The 26827-nt window shown below is 61.4% G+C and overlaps 1 long non-coding RNA gene and 1 other non-coding gene across 5 annotated transcripts; both read left to right on the plus strand.

Annotated features, from left to right (window-relative positions):
* Positions 1 to 26234, plus strand: LOC128073773 (uncharacterized). 4 transcript variants are annotated; one of them, XR_008202879.1, is made up of 4 exons: positions 1 to 43; positions 25306 to 25318; positions 25827 to 26071; positions 26157 to 26234. It is a non-coding gene; the product is annotated as an uncharacterized LOC128073773 (long non-coding RNA). The 4 variants fall into 4 exon arrangements; XR_008202878.1 differs by having other exon boundaries at positions 28 to 43; positions 25840 to 26071; XR_008202876.1 differs by lacking the exon at positions 1 to 43 and having other exon boundaries at positions 25287 to 25318; positions 25840 to 26071.
* TRNAP-AGG (transfer RNA proline (anticodon AGG)) lies at positions 146 to 217 on the plus strand. Its single transcript has one exon. It is a non-coding gene; the product is annotated as a tRNA-Pro (tRNA).
* Positions 26235 to 26827: the final 593 nt, after the last annotated feature.

Here is a 26827-nt window from a genome sequence, read left to right on the forward strand (position 1 = left end):
TTGGGGGCAGATGTGGGGGTTCCATTTGGGGTCTCACTTTGGGGTCAATTTGGGGACACTTTTGGGGTCCGCGTCCTTTTTGGGTCCCATTTCGGGGCCGCCCCTTTGTGACCCCTTCCCTACTAGACGCTATCAGTCGTCCGGCGGCTCGTTGGTCTAGGGGTATGATTCTCGCTTAGGGTGCGAGAGGTCCCGGGTTCAAATCCCGGACGAGCCCCAAAGCTTCCACTCATTTTTTCTTAGGGTTTTTTTTTTTGAAGGGGGGTGGAAGACCCCAAAATGCGACCCCAAATGTGACATCAGTGCGACCCCGTGTGACCCCAAGCGTGACCCTAAAGGGGTCCCCAATTGTGATCCCAAGTGACCCCAACTATGACCCCAAATGTGTTTTCAGGTGACTGCAAAGATAAGCCCAAGCGGGACCCCAAAGGGTGACCCCAAAAGGTGACCCCAAACTTGACCGCAAATGGGACCCCAAAGGTGAACCCAGCACTGACCCCATGTGTCACCCCACGTGTGACCCCAAAGGTGACCTCGAATGTGAACCCAAATGTCACCCCGAGTGGGACCCCAATAGTGATCCCAATGGTGACCCCAAACGTGACCCCAAATGGGAGCTCACATGGGACCCCAATGGTGACCCTAAAGGTGGCCCCAAATGGGAGCTCACATGGGACCCCAATGGTGAACCGAAATGTGACGCCGAGTGGGACCCCAAACGTGACCCCAAATATAAACCCAGCGGTAACCCCAAGTGTCACCCCGAGTGGGACCCCAATAGTGATCCCAATGGTGACCCCAAACGTGACCCCAAACGTGACCCCAAGTGTCACCCCGAGTGGGACCCCAATAGTGATCCCAAAGGAGACCCCAAAGGTGACCCCAAGTGGGACCCCAATAGTGATCCCAATGGTGACCCCAAAGGTGACCCCAAAGGTGACCCCAAATGGGAGCACAAATGGGACCCCAATGGTGACCCTAAAGGTGGCCCCAAATGGGGCCTCAAACGTGACCCCAAACGTGACCCCAAGTGTCACCCCGAGTGGGACCCCAATAGTGATCCCAAAGGAGACCCCAAACGTGACCCCAAATGGGAGCACAAATGGGACCCCAATGGTGACTCCAAAGGTGACCCCAAATGGGGCCTCAAACGTGACCCCAAAGTAGACCCCAAATGTGACCCCGAGTGAGACCCCAATAGTGATCCCAAAGGAGACCCCAAAGGTGACCCCAAGTGGGACCCCAATAGTGATCCCAATGGTGACCCGAAAAATGGTGATACTGGTGGTACTGGCTATAGTATCTGTACTGGTGTTACTGGTGCTAGTTATAGTGGTGATACTGGTGATACTGGTGTGATACTGGTGATACTGGTGTGACTGGTTATAGTATCTGTACTGGTGTTACTGGTGCTGGTTATAGTGGTGATACTGGTGATACTGGTGATACTGGTGTTACTGGTGATGATGCTGTTTTACTGGTGTTACTGGTGTTACTGGTGTTACTGGTGACAATGATGTTACTGGTGATACTGGTGTTACCGGTGTTACTGGTGTTACTGGTGCTGGTTATAGTGGTGTTACTGGTGTTACTGGTGATACTGGTGTGTTACTGGTGTTACTGGTGATACTGGTGCTACTGGTGTTACTGGTGTTACTGGTGTTACTGGTGTTACTGGTGGCACTGGTGCTACTGGTGTTACTGGTGGCACTGGTGGCACTGGTGATACTGGTGTTACTGGTGTTACTGGTGTTACTGGTGGCACTGGTGGCACTGGTGATACTGGTGTTACTGGTGTTACTGGTGGCACTGGTTGCACTGGTGCTACTGGTGATACTGGTGTTACTGGTGCTACTGGTGTTACTGGTGTTACTGGTGTTACTGGTGTTACTGGTGGCACTGGATGCACTGGTGGCACTGGATGCACTGGTGTTACTGGTGTTACTGGTGTTACTGGTGTTACTGGTGGCACTGGATGCACTGGTGTTACTGGTGTTACTGGTGTTACTGGTGGCACTGGTGGCACTGGTGATACTGGTGTTACTGGTGTTACTGGTGGCACTGGTTGCACTGGTGTTACTGGTGTTACTGGTGTTACTGGTGGCACTGGTGGCACTGGTGATACTGGTGTTACTGGTGTTACTGGTGGCACTGGTTGCACTGGTGTTACTGGTGTTACTGGTGTTACTGGTGGCACTGGTTGCACTGGTGTTACTGGTGTTACTGGTGTTACTGGTGTTACTGGTGGCACTGGTTGCACTGGTGCTACTGGTGTTACTGTTGTTACTGGTGTTACTGGTGTTACTGGTGTTACTGGTGGCACTGGTGTTACTGGTGTTAGTGGTGTTACTGGTGTTACTGGTGTTACTGGTGTTACTGGTGGCACTGGTTGCACTGGTGCTACTGGTGTTACTGTTGTTACTGGTGTTACTGGTGTTACTGGTGGCACTGGTGTTACTGGTGTTACTGGTGTTACTGGTGGCACTGGTTGCACTGGTGTTACTGGTGTTACTGGTGTTACTGGTGTTACTGGTGTTACTGGTGGCACTGGTGTTACTGGTGTTACTGGTGTTACTGGTGGCACTGGTTGCACTGGTGTTACTGGTGTTACTGGTGTTACTGGTGTTACTGGTGTTACTGGTGGCACTGGTGTTACTGGTGTTACTGGTGGCACTGGTGTTACTGGTTGCACTGGTGTTACTGGTGTTACTGGTGTTACTGGTGGCACTGGTGGCACTGGTGGCACTGGTGTTACTGGTGTTACTGGTGTTACTGGTGGCACTGGTTGCACTGGTGTTACTGGTGTTACTGGTGTTACTGGTGGCACTGGTGTTACTGGTGTTACTGGTGTTACTGGTTGCACTGGTGTTACTGGTGTTACTGGTGTTACTGGTGTTACTGGTGTTACTGGTGGCACTGGTGGCACTGGTGTTACTGGTGTTACTGGTGTTACTGGTGGCACTGGTGGCACTGGTGTTACTGGTGTTACTGGTGTTACTGGTGGCACTGGTGGCACTGGTGTTACTGGTGTTACTGGTGTTACTGGTGTTACTGGTGGCACTGGTTGCACTGGTGTTACTGGTGTTACTGGTGTTACTGGTGTTACTGGTGGCACTGGTTGCACTGGTGTTACTGGTGTTACTGGTGTTACTGGTGTTACTGGTGGCACTGGTTGCACTGGTGCTACTGGTGTTACTGGTGTTACTGGTGTTACTGGTGTTACTGGTGTTACTGGTGGCACTGGTTGCACTGGTGTTACTGGTGTTACTGGTGTTACTGGTGTTACTGGTGGCACTGGTGGCACTGGTTGCACTGGTGCTACTGGTGTTACTGGTGTTACTGGTGTTACTGGTGTTACTGGTGTTACTGGTGGCACTGGTGTTACTGGTGTTACTGGTGTTACTGGTGGCACTGGTTGCACTGGTGCCGTGGGTTCCGGTTCCGTCTCCCATTGCTGGTTACCGGGACAGCGGAGCCACCATGGAGGGGAGGGGTGAGCAGGAATGGGGAGGGGGACCCATAGGGGCTGGGACCCATAGGGATGGGACCCATAGGGACTGAGACCCCATAGGGACACAGACCCCATAGCGATAGACACCCCATAGGGACAGAGACCCCATAAGGATAGAGACCCCATAGGGACAGAGACCCCATAGGGACAGAGACCCCATAGGGACTGAGACCCCATAGGGACAGAGACCCCATAGGGACTGAGACCCCATAGGGACAGAGACCCCATAGGGACAGTGACCCCATAGGGAGGGGACCCTATAGGGACTGAGACCCCATAGGGACAGACACCCCATAAAGAGGGAACTCTATAGGGACAGAGACCCCATAAAGAGGGAACTCTATAGGGACAGAGACCCCATAGGGATGGGACCCTGTAGGGACTGAGACCCCATAGGGACAAACATCCCATAGGGACAGAGACCCCATAAGGATAGAGACCCCATAGTGATAGACACCCCATAGGGACAGAGACCCATAGGGGCTGGGACCCCATAGGGACTGAGACCCTATAGGGACAGAGACCCCATAGGGACAGAGACCCCATAGGGACTGAGACCCCATAGAGACAGAGACCCCATAGGGACTGAGACCCCATAGGGACAGAGACCCCATAGGGACTGAGACCCCATAGGGACAGAGACCCCATAGGGACAGTGACCCCATAGGGAGGGGACCCTATAGGGACTGAGACCCCATAGGGACAGAAACCCCATAGGGACAGAGGCCCCATCGGGACAGAGGCCCCATAGGGACAGAGACCCCGTAGGGACAGAGACCCCATAGGGACAGAGGCCCCATAGGGAGTGGACCCTATAGGGACTGAGACCCCATAGGGACAGACACCCCATAAAGAGGGAACTCTATAGGGACAGAGACCCCATAAAGAGGGAACTCTATAGGGACAGAGACCCCATAGGGATGGGACCCTGTAGGGACTGAGACCCCATAGGGACAAACATCCCATAGGGACAGAGACCCCATAAGGATAGAGACCCCATAGTGATAGACACCCCATAGGGACAGAGACCCATAGGGGCTGGGACCCCATAGGGACTGAGACCCTATAGGGACAGAGACCCCATAGGGACTGAGACCCCATAGCGATAAAGACCCCATAGGGACAGAGGCCCCATAGGGACTGAGACCCCATAGCGATAAAGACCCCATAGGGACAGAGACCCCATAAAGAGGGAACTCTATAGGGACAGAGACCCCATAGGGATGGGACCCTGTAGGGACTGAGACCCCATAGCGATAAAGACCCCATAGGGACAGGACCCTATAGGGACAGAGACCCCATAGGGACAGAAACCCCATAGCGATAGAGACCCCATAGGGACAGAGACCCCATAGGGACTGAGACCCCATAGGGACTGAGACCCCATAGGGACAGAAACCCCATAGCAATAGAGACCCCATAGGGACAGAGGCCCCATAGGGACAGAGGCCCCATAGGGACTGAGACCCCATAGGGACAGAGACCCCATAGGGACAGAGGCCCCATAGGGACAGAGACCCCATAGGGACTGAGACCCCATAGGGACAGAGACCCCATAGGGACAGAGGCCCCATAGGGACAGAGGCCCCATAGGGACTGAGACCCCATAGGGACAGAGACCCCATAGGGACAGAGGCCCCATAGGGACAGAGACCCCATAGGGACTGAGACCCCATAGGGACAGAGACCCCATAGGGAGGGGACCCTATAGGGACTGAGACCACATAGGGACAGAAACCCTATAGGGAAGGGACCCTATAGGGACAGATACCCTATAGGGACAGATACCCCATAGGGACAGAGACCCCATAGGGACTGAGACCCCATAGGGAGGGGACCCTATAGGGACTGAGACCCCATAGGGACAGAAACCCTATAGGGAAGGGATCCTATAGGGACTGAGACCCCATAGGGACTGAGACCCCATAGGGACAGAGGCCCCATAGGGACAGAGGCCCCATAGTGATAGAGACCCCATAGGGACGGAGACCCCATAGGGACAGGGACCCTATAGGGACAGAGGCCCCATCGGGACAGAGGCCCCATAGAGACAGAGGCCCCATAGCGATAGAGACCCCATAGGGACAGAGACCCCATAGGGACAGGGACCCTATAGGGACAGAGGCCCCATCGGGACAGAGGCCCCATAGGGACTGAGACCCCGTAGGGACAGAGACCCCATAGGGACAGAGGCCCCATAGGGAGTGGACCCTATAGGGACTGAGACCCCATAGGGACAGACACCCCATAAAGAGGGAACTCTATAGGGACAGAGACCCCATAAAGAGGGAACTCTATAGGGACAGAGACCCCATAGGGACTGAGACCCTGTAGGGACTGAGACCCCATAGGGACAGAGACCCCATAGGGACTGAGATCCCATAAAGAGGGAACTCTATAGGGACAGAGATCCCATAGGGATGGGACCCTGTAGGGACTGAGACCCCATAGGGACAGACATCCCATAGGGACAGAGACGCCATAAGGATAGAGACCCCATAGTGATAGAGACCCCATAGGGACAGAGACCCATAGGGGCTGGGACCCCATAGGGACAGAGACCCCATAGCGATAGAGACCCCATAGGGACAGAGACCCCATAGGGTCTGAGACCCTATAGGGACAGAAGCCCCATAGGGACAGAGACCCCATAGGGACAGAGACCCCATAGGGACTGAGACCCTATAGGGACTGAGACCCCATAGCGATAAAGACCCCATAGGGACTGAGACCCCATAGGGGCTGGGACCCCATAGGGACTGAGACCCCATAGGGACTGAGAGCCCATAGGGACAGAAACCCCATAGCGATAGAGACTCCATAGGGACAGACACCCCATAGGGACTGAGACCCCATAGGGACAGAGACCCCATAGGGAGGGGATAGGGAGGGGATCCTATAGGGACTGTGACCCCATAGGGACAGAAACCCTATAGGGAAGGGATCCTATAGGGACTGAGACCCCATAGGGACAGAGACCCCATAGGGAGGGGACCCTATAGGGACTGAGACCCCATAGGGACAGATACCCCATAGGGACAGAGGCCCCATAGGGACTGAGACCCCATAGGGACAGACACCATATAGGGATGGGAACCCTATAGGGATGAGGGCCCCCCCCCCACACCCGCCCCATTGCCCCACAAGAGCCCCTCACCCCACACTCCCTGCCCCCCAAGTAACCCCCTCAGGCCACCCAACCCCCGCCCCCCAAGTGCCTCCCACCCCACACCCCTCCCATTACCCCCAAGTGCCCCCTGACCCCACAGACCCCCCCAACCCCAAGTGCCCCCCACCCCACACCCACCCCATTGCACCCCATTGCCCCCCACCCCACAGCCCCCCATCTCCCCCCATGTGCCTCTCACCCCACCCCCCGTTTACCCCCCAAGTGCTCCTGACCCCACATCTGCCCCATTGCCCTCAATTACCCCCCCACCCCACACACCCCCCTATCCCCAAATGCCCCCTCACCCCACACCCCCATTACCCCCAAGTGTCCCCCACCCCATACCCCCCTCACTCCCCATGTGCCCCCCACCCCACACGCACCCCTCTGCCCCCTAAGTCATTCTCCTTCCCACACCTTCATCCTCTCTGCCCCCAAGTGCCCCTCACCCCCCATTGCCCCCCAAGGACCCCTCACTCCACTCACACCCTGTTACCCCCCAAGCGTCCCATCACCCCACACCCCCCTTTGCCCCCCAAGTGCCCCACATTCGCCCCATTGCCCTCAATTACCCCCTCACCTCACAGCCCCCCTACCCCCAAGCGCCCCCTGACCCCACACCCCTCATTACGCCTAAGTGCCCCCCACCCCACACACCCCCCTATCCCCAAATGCCCCCTGACCCCACACCCCCATTACCCCCAAGTGTCCCCCACCCCATACCCCCCTCACTCCACATGTGCCCCCTTCCCCACACACACCCCTCTGCCCCCTAAGTGCCCCTCCATCCCACACCTTCATCCTCTCTGCCCCCAAGTGCCCCTCACCCCCAAATTGCCCCCCAAGGACCCCTCACTCCACTCACACCCTGTTACCCCTCAAGCGTCCCATCACCCCACACCCCCCCATTGCCCCCCAAGTGCCCCACATCCGCCCCATTGCCCTTAAGTACCCCCTCACCTCACAGCCCCCTACCCCCAAATGCCCCCTGACCCCACACCCCTCCATTGCCCCCAAGCGCCCCCTCACCCCACACACCCCCCTACCCCCAAATGCCCCCTGACCCCACACGCCCCCATTGCCCCTATGTGCCCTCTGACCCCACACCCACCCCATTGCCCCTATTGTGCCCCCTGACCCCACACCCACCTCATTGCCCCTATGTGCCCCCTGACCCCACACCCCCCCATTGCCCCTATGTGCCCCCTGACCCCACACCCCCCCATTGCCCCTATGTGCCCCCTGACCCCACACCCCCCCATTGCCCCTATTGTGCCCCCTGACCCCACACCCCCCCATTGCCCCTATGTGCCCCCTGACCCCACACCCACCCCATTGCCCCTATGAGCCCCCTGACCCCACACCCCCCCATTGTCCCTATGTGCCCCCTGACCCCACACCCACCCCATTGCCCCTATGTGCCCCCTGACCCCACACCCACCCCATTGCCCCTATGTGCCCCCTGACCCCACACCCCCCCATTGCCCCTATGTGCCCCCTGACCCCACACCCCCCCATTGTCCCTATGTGCCCCCTGACCCCACACCCACCCCATTGCCCCTATGTGCCCCCTCACCCCACAGCCCCCCATTGCCCCTATGTGCCCCCTGACCCCACACCCACCCCATTGCCCCTATGTGCCCCCTGACCCCACACCCACCCCATTGCCCCTATGTGCCCCCTGACCCCACACCCCCCCATTGCACCTATGTGCCCCCTGACCCCACACCCACCCCATTGCCCCTATGTGCCCCCTGACCCCACACCCCCCCATTGCCCCTATGTGCCCCCTGACCCCACACCCACCCCATTGCCCCTATGTGCCCCCTGACCCCACACCCACCCCATTGTCCCTATGTGCCCCCTGACCCCACACCCCCCCATTGCCCCTATGTGCCCCCTGACCCCACACCCACCCCATTGCCCCTATGTGCCCCCTGACCCCACACCCCCCCATTGCCCCTATGTGCCCCCTGACCCCACACCCCCCCATTGCCCCTATGTGCCCCCTGACCCCACACCCCCCCATTGCCCCTATGTGCCCCCTGACCCCACACCCCCCCATTGCCCCTATGTGCCCCCTGACCCCACACCCACCCCATTGCCCCTATGTGCCCCCTGACCCTACACCCACCCCATTGCCTCTATGTGCCCCCTGACCCCACACCCCCCCATTGCCCCTATGTGCCCCCTGACCCCACACCCCCCCATTGCCCCTATGAGCCCCCTGACCCCACAGCCCCCCATTGCCCCTATGTGCCCCCTGACCCCACACCCCCCCATTGCCCCTATGAGCCCCCTGACCCCACACCCCCCCATTGCCCCTATGTGCCCCCTGACCCCACACCCCCCCATTGCCCCTATGTGCCCCCTGACCCCACACGCCCCCATTGCCCCTATGTGCCCCCTGACCCCACACCCCCCCCATTGCCCCTATGTGCCCCCTGACCCCACACCCCCCCATTGCCCCTATGTGCCCCCTGACCCCACACCCACCCCATTGCCCCTATGTGCCCCCTGACCCCACACCCACCCCATTGCCCCTATGTGCCCCCTGACCCCACACCCCCCCATTGCCCCTATGAGCCCCCTCACCCCACACCCCCCCATTGCCCCTATGTGCCCCCTGACCCCACACCCACCCCATTGCCCCTATGAGCCCCCTGACCCCACACCCCCCCATTGCCCCTATGTGCCCCCTGACCCCACACCCCCCCCATTGCCCCTATGAGCCCCCTGACCCCACACCCACCCCATTGCCCCCAAGTGCCCCCTGACCCCACACCCACCCCATTGCCCCTATGTGCCCCCTGACCCCACACCCCCCCATTGCCCCTATGTGCCCCCTGACCCCACACCCACCCCATTGCCCCTATGTGCCCCCTGACCCCACACCCACCCCATTGCCCCTATGAGCCCCCTGACCCCACACCCCCCCATTGCCCCTATGTGCCCCCTGACCCCACACCCACCCCATTGCCCCTATGTGCCCCCTGACCCCACACCCCCCCCATTGCCCCTATGAGCCCCCTGACCCCACACCCACCCCATTGCCCCTATGTGCCCCCTGACCCCACACCCCCCCATTGCCCCTATGTGCCCCCTGACCCCACACCCACCCCATTGCCCCTATGTGCCCCCTGACCCCACACCCCCCCATTGCCCCTATGTGCCCCCTGACCCCACACCCCCTTATTGCCCCTATGTGCCCCCTGACCCCACACCCCCCCATTGCCCCTATGTGCCCCCTGACCCCACACCCACCCCATTGCCCCTATGTGCCCCCTGACCCCACACCCCCCCATTGCCCCTATGTGCCCCCTGACCCCACACGCCCCCATTGCCCCTATGAGCCCCCTGACCCCACACCCCCCCATTGCCCCTATGAGCCCCCTGACCCCACACCCCCCCATTGCCCCTATGTGCCCCCTGACCCCACACCCACCCCATTGCCCCTATGTGCCCCCTGACCCCACACCCCCCCATTGCCCCTATGTGCCCCCTGACCCCACACCCACCCCATTGCCCCTATGTGCCCCCTGACCCCACACGCCCCCATTGCCCCTATGTGCCCCCTGACCCCACACCCACCCCATTGCCCCTATGTGCCCCCTGACCCCACACCCCCCCATTGCCCCTATGTGCCCCCTGACCCCACACGCCCCCATTGCCCCTATGAGCCCCCTGACCCCACACCCCCCCATTGCCCCTATGAGCCCCCTGACCCCACACCCCCCCATTGCCCCTATGTGCCCCCTGACCCCACACCCACCCCATTGCCCCTATGTGCCCCCTGACCCCACACCCCCCCATTGCCCCTATGTGCCCCCTGACCCCACACCCACCCCATTGCCCCTATGTGCCCCCTGACCCCACACCCCCCCATTGCCCCTATGTGCCCCCTGACCCCACACCCCCCCATTGCCCCTATGTGCCCCCTGACCCCACACCCCCCCATTGTCCCTATGTGCCCCCTGACCCCACACCCACCCCATTGCCCCTATGAGCCCCCTGACCCCACACCCCCCCATTGCCCCTATGTGCCCCCTGACCCCACACCCACCCCATTGCTCCCAAGCGCCCCCTCACCCCACACACCCCCCTACCCCCAAATGCCCCCTGACCCCACACGCCCCCATTGCCCCTATGTGCCCCCTGACCCCACACGCCCCCATTGCCCCTATGTGCCCCCTGACCCCACATCCACCCCATTGCCCCCAAGTGCCCCCTGACCCCACACCCACCCCATTGCTCACCCCCCACCTTCTCCCCCCCCAGCCTCACTGGGGACGCTGCAGGCGGAGCTGGGGACGCTGCAGGAGGAGCTGGGCGCTCTGCAGGCCGGCCAGGTGGCCCAATGGGGGCAGATGGAGCGAGATTTGGCCACCGCCAGGGCCCAGGCGGCCACGGCCACCAGCAGGGCCACGGCTCTGCAGGACGAGCTGAGCACGTGGCAGGAGCAGGTGGCCACGCTGGAGGCCGAGGTGGCCACGTGGAGGATGGAGGCCACCACGGTGCGGGAGAGGGTGGCCACGTGGCAGGAGGAAGAGGCCACGTGGTGGAAGGAGGTGGCCGCGGTCGGAGGGAGGGTGGCCACGGTGCAGGACGAGGTGGCCACGTGGCAGGGGCAGGTGGCCACGCTGAGGGCGGAGGTGGCCACGTGTCAGAAGGAGGCGGCCGCCGTGCGGGAGACGGTGGCCGAGTGGCAGGAGGAGGTGGCCACGATGAGAGAAGAAGTGGCCGCGGTGCGGGACGAGGTGGCCATGTGGTGGAAGGAGGTGATCGTGGCGCAGGACAGGGTGGCCACGCGGCAGGAGGTGACGGAGGTGAGAGGAGAGGCGGCCATGTGGCAGGAGGAGGCGGCCACGGTGAGAGGGCAGGTGGCCACGGTGCGGGACGAGGTGGCCACGTGGCAGGAGGAAGCAGCCACGGTGAGAGGGCAGGTGGCCACGGTGCAGGACGAGGCGGCCACGTGGCAGGAGGAGGCGGCCACGGTGAGAGGGCAGGTGGCCACGGTGCAGGACGAGGCGGCCACGTGGCAGGAGGAAGCAGCCACGGTGAGAGGGCAGGTGGCCACGGTGCAGGACGAGGCGGCCACGTGGCAGGAGGAGGCGGCCACGGTGAGAGGGCAGGTGGCCACGGTGCAGGACGAGGCGGCCACGTGGCAGGAGGAGGTGGCCACGGTGAGAGGGCAGGTGGCCACGGTGCAGGACGAGGTGGCCACGTGGCAGGAGCTGGTGGCCACGCTGAAGGGAGATGTGGCCACGCTGAGGGCTGAGGTGGCCGCGTGGAAGGAGGAGGTGGCCACGGTGACAGGAGAGGTGGCCACGTGGCACAGGGAGGTGGCCACGGCGCAGGAAGAGATGGCCGCAGTGAGAGGAGAGGTGGCCACGTGGCACAGGGAGGTGGCCATGGCGCAGGAGGAGGTGGCCGCGGTGAGAGGAGAGGTGGCCACGTGGAAGGAGCTGGGAGCCCAGAAGGCCACGGTGCAACTGGAGAAGATGAAGGGTATGGGGACAGAGGGGACAGAGGGGACAGAGGGGACAGTAGGGCCACTGGGGACAATGGGGACAGTGGGGATATTGAGGTCAATGGGGACACTGGGGTCAGTGGGGTCAGTGGGGACAATGGGGACAATGGGGACAATTGGGACACTGGGTCAATGGGGCTATTGGGGACAATGGGACAATGGGGTCAGTGGGGACAATGGGGACAATGGGGTTCAATGGGGTCAGTGTAGACAATGGGGACAATTGGGACACTGGGTCAATGGGGCTATTGGGGACAATGGGGTCAATGGAGTCAGTGGGGACACTGGGGCAATGGGGTCAGTGGGGCCACTGGAGTCAGTGGGGTCAATGGGGTCAGTGGGGACAATGGGGACAGTGGAGTCAAGGGGTCAGTGGGGACAATGGGGACAATTGGGACACTGGGTCAATGGGGCTATTGGGGACAATGGGTCAATGGGGTCAGTGGGGACACTGGGGACAATGGGGTTCAATGGGGTCAGTGTAGACAATGGGGACAATTGGGACACTGGGTCAGTGGGGCTATTGGGGACAGTGGGGTCAAGGGGGTCAGTGGGGACAATGGGGACAAATGGGACACTGGGTCAATGGGGCTATTGGGGACAATGGGGTCAAGGGGGTCAGTGGGGACACTGGGGCAATGGGGTCAGTGGTGTCAATGGGGCCATTGGGGACAATGGGGACAGTGGAGTCAATGGGGTCAGTGGGGACAATGGGGTCAAGGGGTCAGTGGGGACAATGGGGACAATTGGACAGTGGGAAAAATGGGGCTATTGGGGACAATGGGGTCAATGGGGTCAGTGGGGACATCGGGGCAGTGGGGACGATGGGGACAACAATGGGGATATTGAGGACAATGGGACAACGGGGTCAATGGGGTCAAATGGGACATTGGGTCAGTGGGGCCATTGGGGACAGTGGGGCAGTGGGGACAATTGGGGACAGTGGGGTCAATGGGGTCAGTGGGGCCATTGGGGACAGTGGGATCAATGGGGTCAGTGGGGACATTGGGGACGGTGGGGAAAATGGGACAAAATTTGGAGACAAAAGTAACATTGTGGTCAGTGGGGCCATTGGGGACAATGGGGCAGTGGGGTCAATGGGGACAACAGGGACAGTGGGGTCAATGGGGACAATGGGGATACTGAGGACAATGGGGTCAATGAGATCAGTAGGGACAACTGGGACACTGGGTCAATGGGGACAGTGGGGACAGTGGGGTCAATGGGGTCAATGGGGACAGTGGGGACAGTTGGGACAGTGGGGACAGTGGGGACAGTGGGGACAATGGGGACAGTGGGGACAATGGGAACAATGGGGACAATGGGAACAATGGGGTCAATGGGGACAGTGGGGACAGTGGGGACAGTGGGTCAATGGAGACAATGGGGACAGTGGGGACAGTGGGGACAATGGGGACAATGGGGACAATTGGGGACAATGGGGACAATGGGGACGTTGAGGACAATGTGGTGGGGACTGGGAAGGGAAGGGGGTGACCATGGAGTGACACAATGGCGGCTGCATGGTGACAAGGTGGTGGCCATGGGGTGACATTGTGGTGGTCATGGGGTGACAGGGTGGTGGCCTTGGGGTGACAAAGCCATGGGGTGCTGGGATGGCGGTGGCCATGAGATGACAGAGTGGTGACTGAAGGGTGACAAGATGGTGGCCTTGGGGTGGGGGGGATGGTGGTGGCCACGGGGTGACAAAATGGTGGCCTTGGGGTGGGGGGATGGTGGTGGCCATGGGGTGACAAAATGGTGGCCTTGGGGTGGGGGGATGGTGGTGGCCATGGGGTGACAAAATGGTGGCCTTGGGGTGGGGGGATGGTGGTGGCCATGGGGTGACAAAATGGTGGCCTTGGGGTGACACCGTGGTGGCCTTGGGGTGGGGGGATGGTGGTGGCCATGGGGTGACAGAATGGTGGCTAAAGGGTGACAGGATGGTGACCTTGGGGTGACAGGATGGTGGCCATGGGATGGGGGGATGGTGGTGGCCACGGGGTGACAAGATGGCGGCCATGGAGTGACAGGATGGTGGCCACGGGGTGACAATATGGCGGTCATGGGGTGACAAAGTGGTGGCCGCAGGGTGACACAGTGGTGGCATGGTGTAGTGGGCTGGTGGTGGCCGTGGGGTGACAATGGGAGGAGGTGACACTGTTGGGACAGTGACACGATGGGAAGGTGACACTGTGGGGAGGTGACACCGTTGGGTGGGTGACACAATGGGGTGGGTGACAATGGGAGGAGGGGACGCTGTGGGACGGTGACACTGTGAGGTGGGTGACAATGGGAGGAGGTGACACTGGGATGGTGACACTGAGAGGTGGGTGACAATGGGAGGAGGTGACACTGGGAGAAGGTGACACCTTGGGACAGAAGCGACGCACTGGGAAGGTGGCACCAGAGGGAGGTGACACTGTGGGACAGTGACATTGTGGGGTGGTGACATGGTGGGGAGGTGACACTGGGAGGAGGTGACACTGGGATGATGACACTGTGGGGGGGGTGACACTGTGGGGAGGTGACAACACTGGACAGTGACATGGTGGGGAGGTGACAATGGGAGGAGGTGACACTGGGATGGTGACACTGTGAGGTGGGTGACAATGGGAGGAGGTGACACTGGGAGAAGGTGACACCTTGGGACAGAAGTGACGCACTGGGAAGGTGGCACCAGAGGGAGGTGACACTGTGGGACAGTGACACTGTGGGGTGGTGACATGGTGGGGCGGTGACACTGGGAGGAGGTGACACTGGGATGGTGACACTGTGGGGGGGGGGTGACACTGTGGGGAGGTGACACCGTTGGGTGGGTGACACGATGGGGTGGGTGACAATGGGAGGAGGGGACGCTGTGGGACGGTGACACGATGGGGTGGGTGACACGGTGAGGAGGTGACACTGGGAGAAGGTGACACCTTGGGACAGAAGTGACGCACTGGGAAGGTGGCACCAGAGGGAGGTGACACTGTGGGACCGTGACTCTGTGGGGTGGTGACATGGTGGGGAGGTGACACTGGGAGAAGGTGGCACTGGGATGGTGACACTGGGGAGGGGTGACACTGTGGGGAGGTGACAACACTGGACAGTGACATGGTGGGGAGGTGACAATGGGAGGAGGTGACACTGGGATGGTGACACTGTGTGGTGGGTGACAATGGGAGGAGGTGACACTGGGAGAAGGTGACACCTTGGGAGAGTGACGCACTGGGAAGGTGGCACCAGAGGGAGGTGACACTGTGGGACAGTGACACTGTGGGGTGGTGACATGGTGGGGAGGTGACACTGGGATGGTGACATTGTGAGGTGGATGACATGGTGGGGAGGTGACACGGGGAGAAGGTGACACCAGGGGACAGTGCCACCTCGGGGAGGTGACACCATGCTGGTGACACAGAGGAGCTGGCCGAGGAACCGCGTCACCGTCACCTCCACCTGACCCAGCAGCCGGGTGACAGCTGGGGACACCGGTACCTGTCCCCCTGTCCCCCTGTCCCCTCTGTGTCCCCTGGCCACCATCCACGTCCCTGTCACCCCATGGCCACCTCCCTGCCCCACGTCCCTGTCCCATGTCCCCATCCTCTCCATGTCCCCTGCCCACGTCCCTCTCTCACCTCCCCATCCCCACGGCCGTGTCCCCAGTGGTGTCCCCTCTGTGTCCCCTGTCCCCTCTGCGTCCCCTGGCTGTGTCCCAGCGATGTCCCCAGCAGTGTCCTCTGTCCCCTGGTCACATCTCCCCGATGGCGTCCCCTGTGTCCCCACCTCTGCGTCCCCATCTCCGTGTCCCCTCCCCAATGTCCTGACGTCCCCAAGTCCCTCTCGCCATGTCCCCACATCCCCGATGTCCCTTTCCCCATGACCCCATGTCCCCATCCCTGTCCCTGTCCCCCACCCCATGTCCCCACATGTCCCCTCTGTCCTCCCCTATGTCCCCTCCCCCAGTCCCCATGTCCCCCCATATCCCCAGTGTCCCCTCTCATGTCCCCATGTCCCCCCCATATCCCCAGTGTCCCCTCTCATGTCCCCATGTCCCCCCCATATCCCCAGTGTCCCCTCTCATGTCCCCATGTCCCCATCCCTGTCCATGTCCCCCTCCCCAATGTCCCAGTGTCCCCACGCCCTCTTACGTCTCTTATGTCCCCTATGTCCCCTATGTCCCCTATGTCCCTCTCTCCATGTCCCCATGTTCCCAACCCAGCCCATGTCCCCCCACCCCATGTCCCCACATGTCCCCTCTGTCCTCCCCATGTCCCCTCCCCCAGTCCCCATGTCCCCCCCATATCCCCAGTGTCCCCTCTCATGTCCCCATGTCCCCCCCATATCCCCAGTGTCCCCTCTCATGTCCCCATGTCCCCCCATATCCCCACTGTCCCCTCTCATGTCCCCATGTCCCCATCCCTGTCCATGTCCCCCTCCCCAGTGTCCCAGTGTCCCCATGCCCTCTTACGTCTCCTACGTCCCCTATGTCCCCTGTGTCCCTCCTTCCATGTCCCCATGTCCCCAACCCAGTCCATGTCCCCCCACCCTGTGTCCCCATATGTCCCCTCTGTCTGTCCCTATGTCCCCTATATCCCCTCCCCATGTCCCCATGCCCCTCTACGTCCCCTGTCCCCCTCCCCACGTCCCCGCCTCCTTTATGTCCCTCTCTCCACGTCCCCGTGTCCCCATCCTTGTTTGTGTCCTCCTCCCCGTGTCCCCCTTGTCCCCTATGTCCCCATTGTCCCCCTCCCCAATGTCCCAATGTCTCCTATGTCCCCTTTGTTCCCCTGCCATGTCCCCATGTCCCCAGCTTTGTCCCCTCCCCCCTTTGACCCTTGTCCCCGTGCCCCTCAGGTCCCCCCCAATCTCGGAGCCACCCCCACTGTCACCTCCCGCTGTCACCTCGCGGACCCCAGACCCCGATGTCACCACCCCAACGTCACCGAGCACGGAGTGGACAGAAGAACAGGTATGTGGGGACACGGGGGGTGACACCGCCACCATTGAGGGGGGACGCTGCCACCAACGAGGGTGACACCAACGCCACCAGTGGGTGACATCAACGCCACCAATGGGCGACACTGGGGCCACCAAAGGGTGGCATCACCACCACCAAAGGGTGACACCAACGTCACCAAGGGGTGACACCAACACCACCAAGGGGTGACACTGCCATCACCGAGGGGTGACACCACCACTGCTGAGGGTGACACCACTGACACCAATGGGTGACACCAACACCACCAAGGGGCGACACCACCACTACTGAGGGTGACACCAATGCCACCAATGGGTGGCACCGCCACCACCCAAGGGTGACACCACCACTACTGAGGGTGACACCGATGCCACCAATGGATGACACCATCATCACCGAGGGGTGATGCCACCACGACTGAGGGTGACACCAATGCCACCACTGAGGGTGACACCAGCACCACCAATGGGTGACACCAACACCAATGCGGGGTGACACCAACGCCACCAGTGGGTGACACCACCATCATTGGGGGGTGACACCAATGCCACCAACGAGGAGTGACACCAACACCAATGAGGGGTGACACCATCACTGGGGGGTGACACCAATGCCACCACTGAGGGTGACACCAGCACCACCAATGGGTGACATCAATACCAATGTGGGGTGACACCGCCATCACTGGGGGGTGACACCAATGCCACCACTGAGGGTGACACCAGCACCACCAATGGGTGACACCAACACCAATGAGGGGTGACACTGCCATCACTGGGGGGTGACACCAATGCCACCACTGAGGGTGACACCAGCACCACCAATGGGTGACACCAACACCAATGAGGGGTGACACTGCCATCACTGGGGGGTGACACCAATGCCACCACTAAGGGTGACACCAGCACCACCAATGGGTGACACCAACACCAATGAGGGGTGACACTGCCATCACTGGGGGGTGACACCAATGCCACCACTAAGGGTGACACCAGCACCACCAATGGGTGACACCAACACCAATGAGGGGTGACACTGCCATCACTGGGGGGTGACACCAATGCCACCACTGAGGGTGACACCAGCACCACCAATGGGTGACATCAATACCAATGCGGGGTGACACCAATGCCATCACCGAGGGGTGACACCGCCATCACCGAGGGGCGATGCCACCACTACTGAGGGTGACACCAATGCCACCAATGGGTGACACCAACACCACCAAGGGGTGACACCGATGCCACCAATGGGTGACACCAGCACCACCAATAGGTGACACTAACACCAATGCGGGGTGACACCAACGCCACCAATGAGGGGTGACACTGCCATCACTGGGGGGTGACACCAATGCCACCAATGGGTGACACCAGCACCACCAATGGGTGACACCAACACCAATGAGGGGTGACACCGCCATCACTGGATGGTGACATCAATGCCACCACTGAGGGTGACACCAATGCCACCAATGGGTGACACCAACACCACCAAGGGGTGGCATCACCACCACCGAGGAGTGACACCAATGCCACTGAGGGGTGACACCGCCACCAATGAGGGGTGACAGCACCGCTACTGAGGGTGACACCAATGCCACCAATGGGTGACACCGCCACCACCCAAGGGTGACGCCACCACTACTGAGGGTGACACTGACGCCACCAATGGGTGACACCAACGCCACCAGTGGGTGACATCAACACCACCAATGGGCGACACTGGGGCCACCGAGGGGTGGCATCACCACCACCCAAGGGTGACACCAATGTCACCAATGAGGGGTGACACCAACACCACCGAGGGGTGACGCCACCACTACTGAGGGTGACACCAAAGCCACCAATGGGTGACACCAGCACCACCGAGGGGTGACACCGCCATCATTGAGGGGTGACACCGCCATCACTGGATGGTGACACCAATGCCACCACTGAGGGTGACACCAGCACCACCAGTGGGTGACACCAACACCACCAAGGGGTGGCATCACCACCACCGGGGAGTGACACCAATGCCACTGAGGGGTGACACCGCCACCAATGAGGGGTGACAGCACCGCTACTGAGGGTGACACCGATGCCACCACGGGGAGGTGACACCGTGGCTGTCCCCAGGCCTGTGGCTTCGTGCCCCTCCTGCTCCTCATCGCCGCCGCTGTCGCCCTCGTGCTGTACCCACACCTGCAGCCGCGCTGATGTCACCGCCGTGTCACCACCGTGTCACCGCCGTGTCACCGCCGTGTCACCGCCGTGTCACCCTATGGACAATACACAGCGCCACCGTCTGTACCGGTGTCACTCCCGTCCTTGTCCCCATGGGTGTCCTGTGCGGCTGTCACACATCGATGTCCCTGTCCCCATGGTGGCCCCACATCCCTCTGAATGTCACCCGTGTGCCAGTGTCCCCATGAGTGCCACTTACGTCCCCATGGGTGTCCCAGTGTCCCCGTGAGTGTCCCCATAGCTCTGTGCCCATAGGTGTCCCAATGTCCCTCTGAATGTCCCCGCGTCCCTGTGTCCCCGCGTCACCCACGTCCCTACAGGCGTCCCAGTGTCCGCATTGATGCCACCCACGTCCCCATGTCCCTATGGGTGTCCCCTTGTCCCTGTCCCCATCGATGCCACCCACGTCCCCACATCCCTATGGGTGTCCCCATGTCCCTGTCCCCATCGATGCCACCCACGCCCCCATGTCCCTATGGGTGTCCCCATGTCCCTGTCCCCACTGGTGCCACCCACGTCCCCATGTCCCTATGGGTGTCCCCATGTCCCTGTCCCCATCGATGCCACCCACGTCCCCACATCCCTATGGGTGTCCCCATGTCCCTGTCCCCACTGATGCCACCCACGTCCGCATGCCCCTATGGGTGTCCCCATGTCCCTGTCCCCACTGGTGCCACCCACGTCCCCATGTCCCTATGGGTGTCCCCATGTCCCTGTCCCCATTGATGCCACCCACGTCCCCATGTCCCTATGGGTGTCCCCATGTCCCTGTCCCCATCGATGCCACCCACGTCCCCATGTCCCTATGGGTGTCCCCATGTCCCTGTCCTCACTGATGCCACCCACGTCCCCATGTCCCTATGGGTGTCCCCATGTCCCTGTCCCCACTGGTGCCACCCACGTCCCCATGCCCCTATGGGTGTCCCCATGTCCCTGTCCCCCCTGGTGCCACCCACGTCCCCACATCCCTATGGGTGTCCCCATGTCCCTGTCCCCCCTGGTGCCACCCACGTCCCCACATCCCTATGGGTGTCCCCACGTCCCTGTCCCCACTGGTGCCACCCACGTCCCCATGCCCCTATGGGTGTCTCCATGTCCCTATGGTGTCCCCATGTCCCTGTCCCCACTGGTGCCACCCACGTCCCCACATCCCTATGGGTGTCCCCATGTCCCTGTCCCCATCGATGCCACCCACGTCCCCATGTCCCTATGGGTGTCCCCATGTCCCTGTCCCCACTGGTGCCACCCACGTCCCCATGCCCCTATGGGTGTCCCCATGTCCCTGTCCCCCCTGGTGCCACCCACGTCCCCACATCCCTATGGGTGTCCCCATGTCCCTGTCCCCCCTGGTGCCACCCACGTCCCCACATCCCTATGGGTGTCCCCACGTCCCTGTCCCCACTGGTGCCACCCACGTCCCCATGCCCCTATGGGTGTCCCCATGTCCCTGTCCCCACTGGTGCCACCCACGTCCCCACATCCCTATGGGTGTCCCCATGTCCCTGTCCTCACTGATGCCACCCACGTCCCCATGTCCCTATGGGTGTCCCCATGTCCCTGTCCCCATCGATGCCAACCACGTCCCCATGTCCCTATGGGTGTCCCCATGTCCCTGTCCTCACTGATGCCACCCACGTCCCCATGTCCCTATGGGTGTCCCCATGTCCCTGTCCCCATCGATGCCAACCACGTCCCCATGTCCCTATGGGTGTCCCCATGTCCCTGTCCTCACTGATGCCACCCACGTCCCCATGTCCCTAATGGTGTCCCCATGTCCCTGTCCCCGTCGATGCCACCCACGTCCCCATGCCCCTCTGGGTGTCCCCATGTCCCTATGGGTGTCCCCATGTCCCTGTCCCCATCGATGCCACCCATGTCCCCATGCCGCTATGGGTGTCCCCATGTCCCTGTCCCCACTGGTGCCACCCACGTCCCCACATCCCTATGGGTGTCCCCATGCCCCTATGGGTGTCCCCACCCCTCTGTCCCCCACGAGTGTCACTCACACCCCACAAATGTCCCCCCCCCCGTCCCACCGCCACCCCCCATGTCCCCCCCCCCCTCCGCTGCTATTCCAGGCGGTGACACCACGCTCACGGTGACACACGGTGACACTGTAGGGTATTTTTAGACCCCCCCCCCCCCCACTTGTCGCTGGAAGCTTCCAGGGCCGGGGGGGGGGGGGGGGACACGACATGACACACAGTGACAAAGGGGGACCACGGGGACACCCCCCCCCCCCCGGCCTCGTGTCGCTGATGTCACCAACCCCCCATGTCCCCTGTCCCCCCCCCCCCCCATGTCCCTCATGGCGCCCCCCCCGCGCCCCAAACCCTCCCCCATTCCCACTGTCCCTTTTTGTCCCCCCGGTGTCCCCTCGGTGTCCCCCAGTGTCCCCCTCATATCGCCCCCAATGCCCCCCCCCCCAAGTCCCCTCAACGTCCCCTCGATGTCCCCCCCAACATCCCTCACGCCCCACCCCCCCCACTGTGTCCCCCTATGTCGCCCCATTGTCCCTTATGTCCCTCCCACGTCCCCCCCGTTATCCCCCGTGCCCCCCCCCCGTGTCCCCTCCATGTCCCCCCCCCTTGTCCCACCTATGTCCCCCCACTTCTCTCATGCCCCCCCCCCGGACCCCTTGTGCCCCCGATTGTCCCTTATGCCCCCCATTGCCCCTTGTGCCCCCCCCCCCCATGTCCCCCCACGCTCCCCCCCCACATCACTTATGTCCCCTCCATCCCCCATTGTCCTTTATTGTCCCATGTCCCCCCCATGTCCCCCCCGTGTCCCCCCACTCCCCCCCCATTGTCCTTTGTGCCCCCCCCCACGTCCCCCATGTCTTCCCATAACCTCCCATTGTCCCCCTGCGTCCCCCCCCACGTCCCCCCATTGTCCCTTGTACCCCAATGTCCCCCCCCCACATCCCCCCCATGGCCCCTTGTGCCCCCCCCCCCCCACGTCCCTATTGTCCCCCCGCACCCCACGCCCCCCCCCAATGTCCCTCGTGCCCCCCCGTGTCCCCCCCCACGTCCCCCCATTGTCCCTTGCACCCCCATGTCCCCCCCTTATCGTTCCTTATGTCCCCCCATATCCCCCCCATGGCCCCTTGTGCCCCCCCCCACGCCTCTATTGTCCCCCCTCACCCCCATGACCCCCCCCAAATGTCCCTCGTGCCCCCCCGTGTCCCCCCCCAAGTCCCCCCATTGTCCCTTGTACCATCACATCCCCCCCCCATCGTTCCTTATGTCCCCCCCATATCCCCTCCATGGCCCCTTCTGCCCCCCCCCATTGTCCCCCCTCACCCCCACGCCTCCCCCAATGTCCCTCGTGCCCCCCCGTGTCCCCCCCCCGTGTCCCCCCCCCAAGTCCCCCCATTGTCCCTTGTAACCCACATCCCCCCCCCTCATCGTTCCTTACGTCCCCCCATGTCCCCCCATGTCCCCCCATGTCCCCCCCCCGTCCCTATTGTCCCCCCTCACCCCCACGCCCCCCCAAATGTCCCTCGTGCCCCCCCGTGTCCCCCCCCACGTCCCCCCATTGTCCCTTGTCCCCCAATGTCCCCCCCATATCCCCCCCCATGGCCCCTTGTGCCCCCCCCCACGTCCCCCCATTGTCCCTTGTACCCCCACGTCCCCCCCTCATCGTTCCTTACGTCCCCCCCATGTCCCCCCCCATGTCCCTATTGTCCCCCCCATGTCCCCCCCATTGTCCCTCGTGCCCCCCCACGTGGCCCCCACGTCACTTACGCCCCCCCCCCCCCCCGGTCACTGGTGTCCCCTCCCCCCGGACGAGCCCCCCGCCCGTCCCCATAGCGGACAATGGGGGGGGGGGAAGGAGGGGGGGGCCACTGGGGGGGTCCTGGGGGGGTTCGGGGGCACCGCGCTGCGCTGCGGGGTGGGCGGGGCCGCGTCTTGGGGGGGGCATCGATGTGGGGTCACAGCTTTGGGGTCCCATTGTGATGGGGCCCCCCATTGTTATGGGGTCACAGTTGTGGGGTCCCATTGTTATGGGGTCCCATTGTTGTGGGGTCACAGTTTTGGGGTCATATTGTTGTGGGGTCCCATTGTTGTGGGGTCCCATTGTTGGGGGGTCACAGTTTTGGGGTCCCATTGCTTTGATATCCCGTTCTTTTGGGGTCCCATTGTTATGGGGTCCCATTGTTGTGGGGTCACAGTTTTGGGGTCCCATTGTGATGGGGTCCCATTGTTGTGGGGTCACAGTTTTGGGGTCATATTGTTGTGGGGTCCCATTGTTATGGGATCCCATTGTTGGGGAGTCACAGTTTTGGGGTCATATTGTTGTGGGGTCCCATTGTTTCGGGGTCCCATTGTGATGGGGTCCCATTGTTGGGGGGTCACAGTTTTGGGGTCCCATTGTTATGGGGTCCCATTGTTGGGGGGTTGCCATTGTTATGGGGTCCCAGTTTTGGAGTCCCATTGTTTTGGGGTCCCATTGTGATGGGGTCCCATTGTTGGGGGGTGCCATTGTTATGGGGTCCCAGTTTTGGGGTCCCATTGTTTTGGGGTCCCATAGATGTGGGGGGTCCCATTGTGATGGGGTCCCATTGCTTTGAGGTCCCGTTCTTTTGGGGTCCCATTGTTATGGGGTCCCATTCTTATGGGGTCACAGTTGTGGGGTACCATTGTTATGGGGCCCCCCATTGTTATGGGGTCACAGTTTTGGGGTCCCATTGTTATGGGGTCCCATTGTTGTGGGGTCCCATTGTTATGGGGCCCCCCATTGTGATGGAGTCACAGTTGTGGGGTCCCATTGTTATGGGGTCCCCAATTGTTATAGGATCACAATTCTGGGGTCCCATTGTTATGGGGTCACAGTTTTGGGGACCCATTGTTATGGGGTCCCACTGCTTTGAGGTCCCATTGTTATGGGGTCCCATTGTTATGGGGCCCCCCATTGTTATGGGGTCACAGTTGTGGGGTCCCATTGCCTTGATATCCAGTTCTTTTGGGGTCCCATTGTTTCGGGGTCCCATTGTGATGGGGGCAAAGTTTTGGGGTCCCCCATTGTTATGGGGTCACAATTGTGGGGTCCATTGTTATGGGGTCCCATTGCTTTGAGGTCCCATTGTGATGGGGTCCCATTGTTGTGGGGTCCCCCATTGTGATGGGGTCACAGTTGTGGGGTCCCATTGTTATGGGGTAACAATTCTGGGGTCCCATTGTTGTGAGGTCACAGTTTTGGGGTCCCATTGTTATGGGGTCCCATAGTTATAGGACCACAATTCTGGGGTCCCATTGTTGTGGGGTCCCATTGTTATGGGGTCCCACTTTTGGGGTCCCATTTTTTGGGGTCGCAGTTTTGCGGAGCCATTGTTTGTGGGTCCCATAATTTTGGGGTCCCACAGGTTTTGGGGTCCCACTTTTTGGGGTCGTTCTTTTTGGGGTCCCACTTTTTGGGTTCCCACTCTTTGGGGTCCCACTCTTTGGGGTCCCACTTTTTGGGGTCGTTCTTTTTGGGGTCCCATTCTTTGGGGTCCCTCTTTTTGGGATCCCTGTCCCTTGGGGTCCGACTCTTTGGGGTCCCACTTTTGCAGTCCCACTTTTTGGGGTCCCAGTTTTTGGGGTCGCTCTCTTTGGGGGTCCGACTTTTTGGGGTCACCCTTTGGGGTCCCCCTTTTGAGGTCCCACTTTGAGCTCCCACTTTGGGGTCCCACTTTTCGGGTCCCCCTTTTGGGGTCCCTCTTTTGGGGTCCCTCTCCTTGGGCTCCCACTTTGGGGGTCCCACTTTTGGGGTTTCTCTTCTTGGGCTCCCTCTTTGGGGTCCTACTTTTTGGGGTCCCTCTCCTTGGGGTCCCACTTTGGGGTCCCTCTTTGGGGTCCCACTTTTAGGTCCCACTTTGGGGTCCCACTTTTTGGGGTCCCACTTTTGGGGTCCCACTTTCAGGTCTCACTTTGGGGTCCCACTTTTTGGGGTCCCTCTCCTTGGGGTCCCACTTTGGGGTCCCTCTTTGGGGTCCCACTTTTAGGTCCCACTTTGGGGTCCCACTTTTTGGGGTCCCTCTCCTTGGGGTCCCACTTTGGGGTCCCTCTTTCTGGGTTCCCACTTTGGGGTCCCACTTTTCAGGTCCCCCTTTTGGGGTCCCACTTTGGGGTCCCACTTTTTGGAGTCCCTCTCCTTGGGGTCCCACTTTGGGATCCCACTTTTGGGGTTTCTCTTCTTGGGGTCCCATTTTGGGGTCCCTCTTTTAGGTCCCACTTTGGGCTCCCACTTTTTGGGGTCCCTCTTTTTGGGATCCCACTTTGGGATCCCACTTTTAGGCCCCACTTTGAGGTCCCTCTCCTTGGGGTCCCACTTCGGGATCCCATTTTTTGAGCTCCCACTTTTAGGATCCCACTTTTAGGTCCCACTTTGGGCTCCCACTTTTAGGTCCACTTTGGGGTCCCACTTTGGGCTCCCACTTTTAGGTCCCACTTTTAGGTCCCACTTTGGGGTCCCACTTTGGGCTCCCACTTTTAGGTCCCACTTTTAGGTCCACTTTGGGGTCCCACTTTGGGGTCCCACTTTTAGGTCCCACTTTTAGGTCCCACTTTTAGGTCCCACTTTGGGGTCCCACTTTTAGGTCCCACTTTTAGGTCCCACTTTGGGGTCCCACTTTTAGGTCCACTTTGGGGTCCCACTTTGGGGTCCCACTTTGAGGTCCCACTTTTAGGTCCCACTTGGGCTCCCTCTTTTTGGGCTCCCTCTTTTTGGGCTCCCACTTTTTGGGCTCCCACTTTTTGGGATCCCACTTTTAGGTCCCACTTTGGGCTCCCACTTTGGGGTCCCACTTTGGGTTCCCACTTCGGGGTCCCACTTTTAGGTCCCACTTTGGGTTCCCACTTTGGGCTCCCACTTTGGGGTCCCACTTTTCGGGTCCCTGTTTCTGGGCTCCCACTCTGTTCTCCCTCCCGTTCCGGCGCGGCCCTTTCCGCGCTCCTCTCCTTTTCGGGCCGCTTCTCCCCTCCTCCCCCCCCCCCCTCGCGCTCCGTTCCGGATCCCGGCTCCATTTTGGGACCCCGCCCCCCCCTTCTTCCCCCCCCCCCCCCAATTCCCCCCCATCCCCGCCCCCCCATGCAGTCATTGGGGGCGGCCCCGGGGGGGGCCGGGCGGCTCCGCGCCCTTAAAACGGCCCCGAATTGGGGGGGGGGGGCGAGCGGAGCCACAGCGGCACCGGGAAGCGGAGCGGGAGCCGGGGGGCAGCGGAACCGGGAGCGGAGCGACGGCAGTTGGGGTTCGGATCGGAGAACCGGCAGGGAGAGCGGAGGATCGGGAGCCGGACCGGAACCGGGATTGGAGAGCGGCTGATCGGGATCCGGGATCGGAGAACCGGGATCGGAGTTGTGAAAGCGGGATCCGGATCCCGACCGGGATCGGAGAGCCGGGATCGGGATCGGAGTGCTGGAAGTGAGACCGGGATCGGAGCGCT

This window comes from Tympanuchus pallidicinctus, unplaced genomic scaffold (genome assembly GCF_026119805.1).
Source record: "Tympanuchus pallidicinctus isolate F22 unplaced genomic scaffold, pur_lepc_1.0 scaffold108, whole genome shotgun sequence".
Classification (NCBI taxonomy): domain Eukaryota; kingdom Metazoa; phylum Chordata; class Aves; order Galliformes; family Phasianidae; genus Tympanuchus; species Tympanuchus pallidicinctus.